Raw genomic sequence first — 8,459 nt, 5'->3', positions numbered from 1 at the left:
TTCTATTTTTTACTTTTTGAGGAAACTCCATACTGTTTTCCAGGGTGGCTACACCAGTTTGCATTCCTATCAACAGTGTAAGAGTGTTCCCCTTTGTTTGTATCCTAGCCAACACCTGTTGTTTCATGTGTTGTTGATTTTGGCCATTCTGACAGGTGTGGAGTTGATATCTCACTGTAGTTCTGATTTGCATTTCACTGATGATGAGTGATGTTGAGCATCTTTTCATAGGTCTGTTGGCAATCTGTAGGTGTTCTTTGGGGAAAAAAATGTCTATTCATGTCTTCTGACTATTTTTTAATTGGATTATTTTGTTTTGAGATGCTGAATTTTATAAGTTCTTTATATATTTTGGATACTATTTATCACCATGTCTGGCCAGAGATGTACCATGGCGAGGCACCTGTTTTTACACAAAAGTATCATGATGAAGTTGTAAATAGGTTTAAAAAGGCCTATGCACAGATACATGTGGGGAACCCATGGGACTCTGATGTTCTCTATGGGCCACTCCACACCAAACAAGCAGTGAACATGTTTCTTGGAGCAGTGGAGGATGCAAAGAAAGAAGGTGGCACTGTGGTCATGGTGGCAAGGTCATGGATCGCCCTGGCAACTACATAGAACCAACAGTTGTCACAGGTCTGGCCCACAACGCATCCATTGCGCACACAGAGACATTTGCTCCGATTCTTTATGTATTCAAATTTAAGAACGAAGAAGAAGTCTTTGCATGGAATAATGAAGTAAAACAAGGACTTTCAAGTAGTATCTTTACCAAATTTGGGCAGAATCTTCCGCTGGCTTGGACCGAAAGGATCCGACTGTGGCTTTGTAAATGTCAATATCCCAACAAGTGGGGCTGAGATCAGAGGTGCATATGGAGGAGAAAAGCACACTGGTGGTGGCCGGGAGTCTGGGAGTGATGCCTGGAAACAGTACATGAGAAGATCCACTTGTACTATCAACTACAGTAAGGACCTTCCTCTGGCTCAAGGAATCAAGTTTCAATAAAGGTGATGGTAAATCAGCATTACTTCAAGTCTTCTAGGCATTCATGCAGTTTTTTGTTCTGAAGAAGATGAAGAAAATTAAGATTTGCCCTGAATAAATGCATCATTTTGATTTAAAAAAATTGCAAATATCTTCTCCCATTCTGTAGGTTGTGTGCACTTCTAATTTGTGTTCATTGTGTGATTCTGGAAAGCTACCTTAGTTTCCCTTTAAGTTTTCTCATTTGTACAATTGAGTGATGTATCTTTTTTTCTTTCCTAATCTGCAAAAATACTGAAGACTCATTATTTCCTTGGAGAGATCTTAACACCCATTTTATACTACATAGTAGTAAAAAACAATTTTGGGAAGGATTCTAGCCATTGTGGAAATTAGTACCTTTACTGACTCTGGATCTATGAGATATTTAAGCTACAATCCAGGAGCCCATTCTCCATGTTACTGATGCACATTCCTAGCTTTGTAGCATAAGCAAAAAAAAAAAAAAAAAAAGAATAAAGAAAGAAAGAAAGAAAGAAAGAAAGAAGAAAGAAAGAAGAAAGAAAGAAGAAAGAAAGAAAGAAAGAAAGAAAGAAAGAAAGAAAGAAAGAAGAAAAGAAAGAAGAAAGAAAGAAAGAAAGAAAGAAAGAAAGAAAGAAAGAAAGAAAGAAAGAAAAAAAGAAAACTTTGGTTCGTAAAAATGTTGAGAAATTATGACTTGCACTTTTGTTTTCTGACTTATTTTTCTTAAATCAATGTCCTGATGTTCAATCCAATTCATATAGACTAAACAAACCACATGGGATTTTTTTACCTAAAGCAATTACCTAACAATTGATTTGTTTTTACTACATTAATGACTTTTCTATGTTAATGATACAGTGTCTTCCAATTTAAGTTTAAACTTAGGCATTTATAAACAATGCTTTAAATTTTTCAAATCACTGAAATACCAATGTCTTGGAGCTCTACTTACAGCATGCCAACCACTCACTGTGGGAGTTGCCAGATGAAAATCCATAGGCAAGTTCCAGTCCTCATAAATATGTGCTTGGTCAGACTGACAAAATCTTTAGATAAAAATTGAATTGGACTTCTGAAAAGAAATGCATGATGTGTTCAACTCGACCCCACCCTTGCCTGTGTCCTCTTCACAGATCTAATTCGTACATTTATGTATTAGCCTGACCCTTGCAGGTCTTCGAATTTGCTCATGATTTAACATAACTGCCAAAGTGACAAAACTTAATGGAGTATAAGAAATTAAGCATGCTGCTAAAATGACTTGAGTAATTTGAAACTATATATTTTCAAGCATATCCTTAAGTAGGTGACAATTATGTTCACCGATTACTGAATCACAATAGAATGGGTGCATGAGAAAATAACATGATCATGTGCTATTCTTGCTAAACATCTATACTCTTTCTATATGAAAGTATCAATAATTTTTAGCCAGTAAGACTGTTGTATAAGCAAAAGGTAGCTGCTTCCAAGTCAGAGTTGGTAGCAGATGCAAGGTGCCTTATTTCCGTTGATATCTGCTAAAAGAAATAGAGCTAACACTATATAATTTGATTCATAGAGTCTTAATTACAGGATATAAAATGTTCTGTAAATGAGCCATTATGCATTTTCCATTTTGTTGTTTCAGTGAATAAAAACTTCAGAAATGAGCAAATTTTCGGTTAAGATGCAAGTTACGTGTGCTGAGAATCACTATTATCTAAAGAAATGCTCTTGTTTGGAAGCCTCAGATCCTAAATCCCTTTAGTTCTGTGGACTTCCTACATGATCTCAGGAGCCTCCTCTGCTCCTCTTTGCAGCTTGTAAAATGAAGACTAATACCTGCTTCAGATTAATCCCACTGATTCTGTAGACTTTAAACACTGATTTATAAAAGACACTGGGCTTTTTTGAAGCAAATTAAAGACAAAAAACCCACATCTTTATTGTTATTGTTATAAATTCCTATTATTATTTTGGTTGATAGTTTTCTCAATGACAGATTTGTACAAAAGATTGTTATTTGGAAGAAGTGTGTCCATGCTAAAAGTCTATTCATTTGTTAAGTTAACCACCCACAATCTGTAATTTGTACATTTTTTGAGTTCTGTTGAATTACTGAAGAGGAAATTTTTTCTGTTTTTCATCCTTAGGAATACTTTATTATAAACTGTATTCCACACCACTCCTCACTCCAAAGTTTAAAAAAAAAAAAAAAGAGAGAAATAAAAAAATCCTTCTTAACCAAGTCCTCCCTAACCAAGGCATATCATAAACGAGATCACTCATTTACTCAATAAACACCCATCAAAATATTTTTATTTTCATATCCTACATTAAATTGCACAGGATATGACTCAATATACTCTGATTTTATTTATTTTTTTAATTTTTTTATTGGAGTTCAATTTGCCAACATATAGCATAACACTCAGTGCTCATCCTGTCAAGTGCCCCCTTCAGTGTCTGTCACCCAATATCCCAACCCCCTGCCCACCTCCCCTTACACCACCCCTTGTTCATTTCCCAGAGTTTATACTCTGATTTTAAATAATTAGAAGTGGAAGATTGTGTTTTCCATAGAAAAAAGTAAATAAAAGACTTAAAACCTAACTTATCCAAACAAATAATCTGCGTACATAAGAAGGTGGCTGTATTCAGACTTTGGAAAGTGGTGCTCATGAAGCTCTCCTTTATACCAAACACCTTACATCATCTCACAAACCAGACAGATCATAAGTAGTTGCAACTGGGCTTATAAACATATTATATCTTTGAAGTAAATGACCTTGATTTTTGCCTCTTTTTCTTTTTATTGGTTTATCACATTAATCAACCTTACATGTCATGAAATTCTGCATAAGCACGAGTACAGAATTAGCATTAAAAAGTTCAAGGCATGAATTACAGTATAAAATAAATAAAATAGTGATGTACCATAATTTACACTCACCTATGTCTATCATTAACAGTTATGAAAAGAGAAAATTGATTTCATTGTTGGAAAGTCCTGGGTATTTCATGCCATCATTTGACGTGTACATGTGCATAAACCCTTAAGAGGAAATGAGAAAGGGCAAATAATGTAGTAGTGATAGAAAATAATAATCAGTTCAGCAAGTGGATCCAGCTGAGAACAAATTGAAGTCACTCAATTTTTCCCTTTGTCTCTTTGCTCTTTTTCTTTCATTTATATTCATGGACTAAGAAGAGCCCTCAAAAAATCATCTCATAAAGCCACGATGAAATAATATAATCAAGATAATTCCAAGAGTCGGTATTTAGTAATGAAATCTGTCAGGAAGTATATTCATTGTTTCATCATCTTGACTCGTGAAATGGTTTTCCACATGTCACTTCTAAGAACTCTCCTTCTAACAATCAGAACTTAAGGACATCAGCTCACACTCCTCCTTCAGAGTCATACTTTCTCTTATCTTTCTTATGTGCTGAATTTTATCCTCTTCCCAAATTTCAGGTGATAATTGATGGTAAGGTCTTTAAAGAGATTATTAAGAATGAAGTCTTTATGGTAAGCTTTAATTTCCATATGACTGGTGTCTTTATAAGAAGAGGAGATTAAGATGCAGAGACAGAGACACCAGACTTGAAAGCACAGAAAGGAAAAGCATGTGAACATACAGCAAGAAAGCAGTCATCTGCAAGTCCACCAGAGAGGCCTAAGAAGTGATAAAATTTGCTGATACTTTGATTTCAGACTTTTAGCTTCCGGAAAGGTAAGAAAATAATTTTCTATGGTTTGAGCCACCCAGTCTGTAGCATTTTGTTATGGCAGCCCTAGCAAACTAACAGAATATCCTATAGCCAATTCTGGATGTATTTGTGTTCACTTACTGGTGTAATGGAGTGTCTAATAAAGCGGAGAATCAGAGATTGAGCATTTCCTTTGAAAAGAGTCCATAGAAATTATGCTATCTGATGTCTAAAGATAAGGGACACAGGCCAAATTAGAATAGCCCTCCTATGAAATTCCTTTCTCAGGCAAATTGTAAGAAGACCTTTATTTGAGGAAAAAGCACTACTGTTTCTTCTAGCACTTTAGCAAAAGATGCCTCTTCCCTTACTAGGTATATTTAGTCACTGATGAGTAGATGAATGCGTATGTTAGGTCTTCTGGATAAGAAGAGACCAATATCCTATTGTGTGTCAATGATGTTACCTCAATAAAGGCTCAATGGTAGTAAAGGGCAAAACAGTCCCGAAATTAAACAATCTCAGGAAAAGAGGGATTTACCTGTTCAATACAAAGGCTTTAATGTTTGAGAAGTACTCTTTTGCCTATCTCATTTCAAAATACAGAATGAGTGTGATTTTGAATTGGATTTATCAGAAGAAAAAAATAGCATGAGCTACCTTGCTCAGAGCTTTATGATCTTTGGACACCACTTCTTCCTACCACCTTCATTATTTATTAACTGTGCTGCTCTGCCAATGGCTTCCAAATGAGAACATGAGCCCCAGCAGTAAGAAAGTACACATCTTCTTTAGTTAGGCCTAGCACCTCCAAATTAAAAATTCAGATTTTCCCTGGACAACAACTAATTTGCTTTCAGCCACTAAATTGTATTGCTTGCATTTTCTAGAGTTTGATAAATGAAATCAAGTGATATTAACTATTCAATTTTATTCTTTTTTAAATTTGTTTTGGTTATTCAACATCTTTTGCAGTTTATATGATTTTTAGAATCTGTCAATTTCTGCAAAATATTCTACTGCAGCTTTTTTTCTTTATTGGAGTTCAATTTGCCAACATATAGCAAACACCCAGTGCTCATCCCGTCAAGTGACCCCCTCAGTGCCCATCACCCAGTCACCCCAAACCCTGCCCACTTCCCCTTCAACTACCCCTTGTTCATTTCCCAGGTAAGGTGTCTCTCATGTTTTGTCACACTCACTGATATTTTCACTCATTTTCTCTCCTTTCCCTTTATTCCCTTTCACTAATTTTTATATTCCCCAAATGAATGGGACCATATAATGGTTGCCTTTTCTGACTGACTTATTTCACTCAGCATAATACCCTCCAGTTCCATCCACGTTGAAGCAAATGGCGGGTATTTGTCATTTCTAATGGCTGAGTAATATTCCATTGTATACATAAACCACATCTTCTTTATCCATTCATCTTTCGATGGACACTGAGGCTCCTTCCACAGTTTGGCTATTGTGGACATTGCTGCTAGAAACATCAGGGGGCAGGTGTCCCGGCGTTTCACTGTATCTGCATCTGTATCTTTGGGGTAAATCCCCAGCAGTGCAATTGCTGGGTCGTAGGGCAGGTCTATTTTTAACTCTTTGAGGAACCTCCACACAGTTTTCCAGAGTGGCTGCACCATTTCACATTCCCACCACCTTTTCTCCGCGCCCTCTCCAACATTTGTGGTTTCCTGCCTTGTTAATTTTCCCCATTCTCACTGGTGTGAGGTGGTATCTCATTGTGGTTTTGATTTGTATTTCCCTGATGGCAAGTGATGAGGAGCATTTTCTCATGTGCTTGTTGGCCATGTGTATGTCTTCCTCTGTGAGATTTCTGTTCATGTCTTTTGCCCATTTCATGATTGGATTGTTTGTTTCTTTGCTGTTGAGTTTAATAAGTTCTTTATAGATCTTGGATACTAGCCCTTTATCTGATACGTCATTTGCAAATATCTTCTCCCATTCTGTAGGTTGTCTTTTAGTTTTGTTGACTGTATCCTTTGCTGTGCAAAAGCTTCTTATCTTGATGAAGTCCCAATAGTTCATTTTTGCTTTTGTTTCTTTTGCCTTGGTGGATGTATCTTGCAAGAAGTTACTGTGGCCAAGTTCAAAAAGGGTGTTGCCTGTGTTCTCCTCTAGGATTTTGATGGAATCTTGTCTCACATTAAGACCTTTCATCCATTTTGAGTTTATCGTTGTGTATGGTGAAAGAGAGTGGTCTAGTTTCATTCTTCTGCATGTGGATGTCCAATTTTCCCAGCACCATTTACTGAAGAGACTGTCTTTCTTCCAGTGGATAATCTTTCCCCCTTTATCTAATATTAGTGACGATAAAGTTCAGGGTCCACTTCTGGGTTCTCTATTCTGTTCCATTGATCTATGTGTCTGTTTTTGTGCCAGTACCACACTGTCTTGATGACCACAGCTTTGTAGTACAACCTGAAATCTGGCATTGTGATGCCCCCAGATATGGTTTTCTTTTTTAAAATTCCTCTGGCTATTTGGGGTCTTTTCTGATTCCACACAAAACTTAAAATAATTTGTTCCAACTCTCTTAAGAAAGTCCATGGTATTTTGATAGGGATTGCATTAAATGTGTAAATTGCCCTGGGTAATATTGACATTTTCACAATTTTGATTCTTCCAATCCATGAGCATGGAATATTTTTCCATCTCTTTGTGTCTTCCTCAATTTCTTTCAGAAGTGTTCTATAGTTTTTAGGGTATAGATCTTTTACCTCTTTGGTTAGGTTTATTCCTAGGTATCTTATGCTTTTGGGTGCAATTGTAAATGGGATTGACTCCTTAATTTCTCTTTCTTCAGTCTCATTGTTAGTGTATAGAAATGCCACTGACTTCTGGGCATTGATTTTGTATCCTGCCACGCTACCAAATTGCTGTATGAGTTCTAGCAATCTTGGGGTGGAGGCTTTTGGGTTTTCTATGTAGAGTATCATGTCATCGGCGAAGAGGGAGAGTTTGACTTCTTCTTTGCCAATTTGAATGCCTTCTATGTCTTTTTGTTGTCTGATTGCTGAGGTTAGGACTTCTGGTACTATGTTGAATAGCAGTGGTGAGAGTGGACATCCCTGTCCCATTCTTGATCTTAGAGGAAAGGCTCCCAGTGTTTTCCCATTGAGAATGATATTTGCTGTGGGCTTTTCATAGATGACTTTTATGCTGAAGAATGTTCCCTCTATCCCTACACTCTGAAAAGTTTTGATCAGGAATGGATGCTGCATTTTGTCAAAAGCTTTCTCTGCATCTATTGAAAGGATCATATGGTTCTTGTTTTTTTCTCTTGTTGATATGATCAATCACATTGATTGCTTTACGAGTGTTGAACCACCTTTGCATCCCGGGGATAAATCCCACTTGGTCATGGTGAATAATCTTCTTATGTATTGTTGGATCCTATTGGCTAGGTCATGTTGAGAATTTTTGCATCCATGTTCATCAGTGATATTGGTCTATAATTCTCCTTTTTGGTGGGGTCTTTGTCTGGTTTTGGAATTAAGGTGATGGTGGCCTCATAGAATGAGTTTGGAAGTACTCCATCTCTTTCTATCTTTCCAAACAGCTTTAGTAGAATAGGTATTGTTTCTTCTTTAAACGTTTGATAGAATTCTCCTGGGAAGCCATCTGGCCCTGGACTTTTGTGTCTTGGGAGGTTTTTGATGACTGCTTCAATTTCCTCCCTGGTAATTGGCCTGTTCAGGTTTTCTATTTCTTCCTCTTCCAGT

The 8,459-nt window shown here is 36.7% G+C and overlaps 1 pseudogene; it reads left to right on the top strand.

Annotated features, from left to right (window-relative positions):
• The first annotated feature begins 370 nt into the window (after nt 1-370).
• Nucleotides 371-1,090, top strand: LOC121477750 (annotated as a pseudogene).
• Nucleotides 1,091-8,459: the final 7,369 nt, after the last annotated feature.

This window comes from Vulpes lagopus, chromosome 2 (assembly GCF_018345385.1).
Source record: "Vulpes lagopus strain Blue_001 chromosome 2, ASM1834538v1, whole genome shotgun sequence".
Taxonomy (NCBI): Eukaryota; Metazoa; Chordata; class Mammalia; order Carnivora; family Canidae; genus Vulpes; species Vulpes lagopus.
Note: the sequence above shows the minus strand (reverse complement) of the source record. Positions and strands in the feature narration are given on the sequence as shown.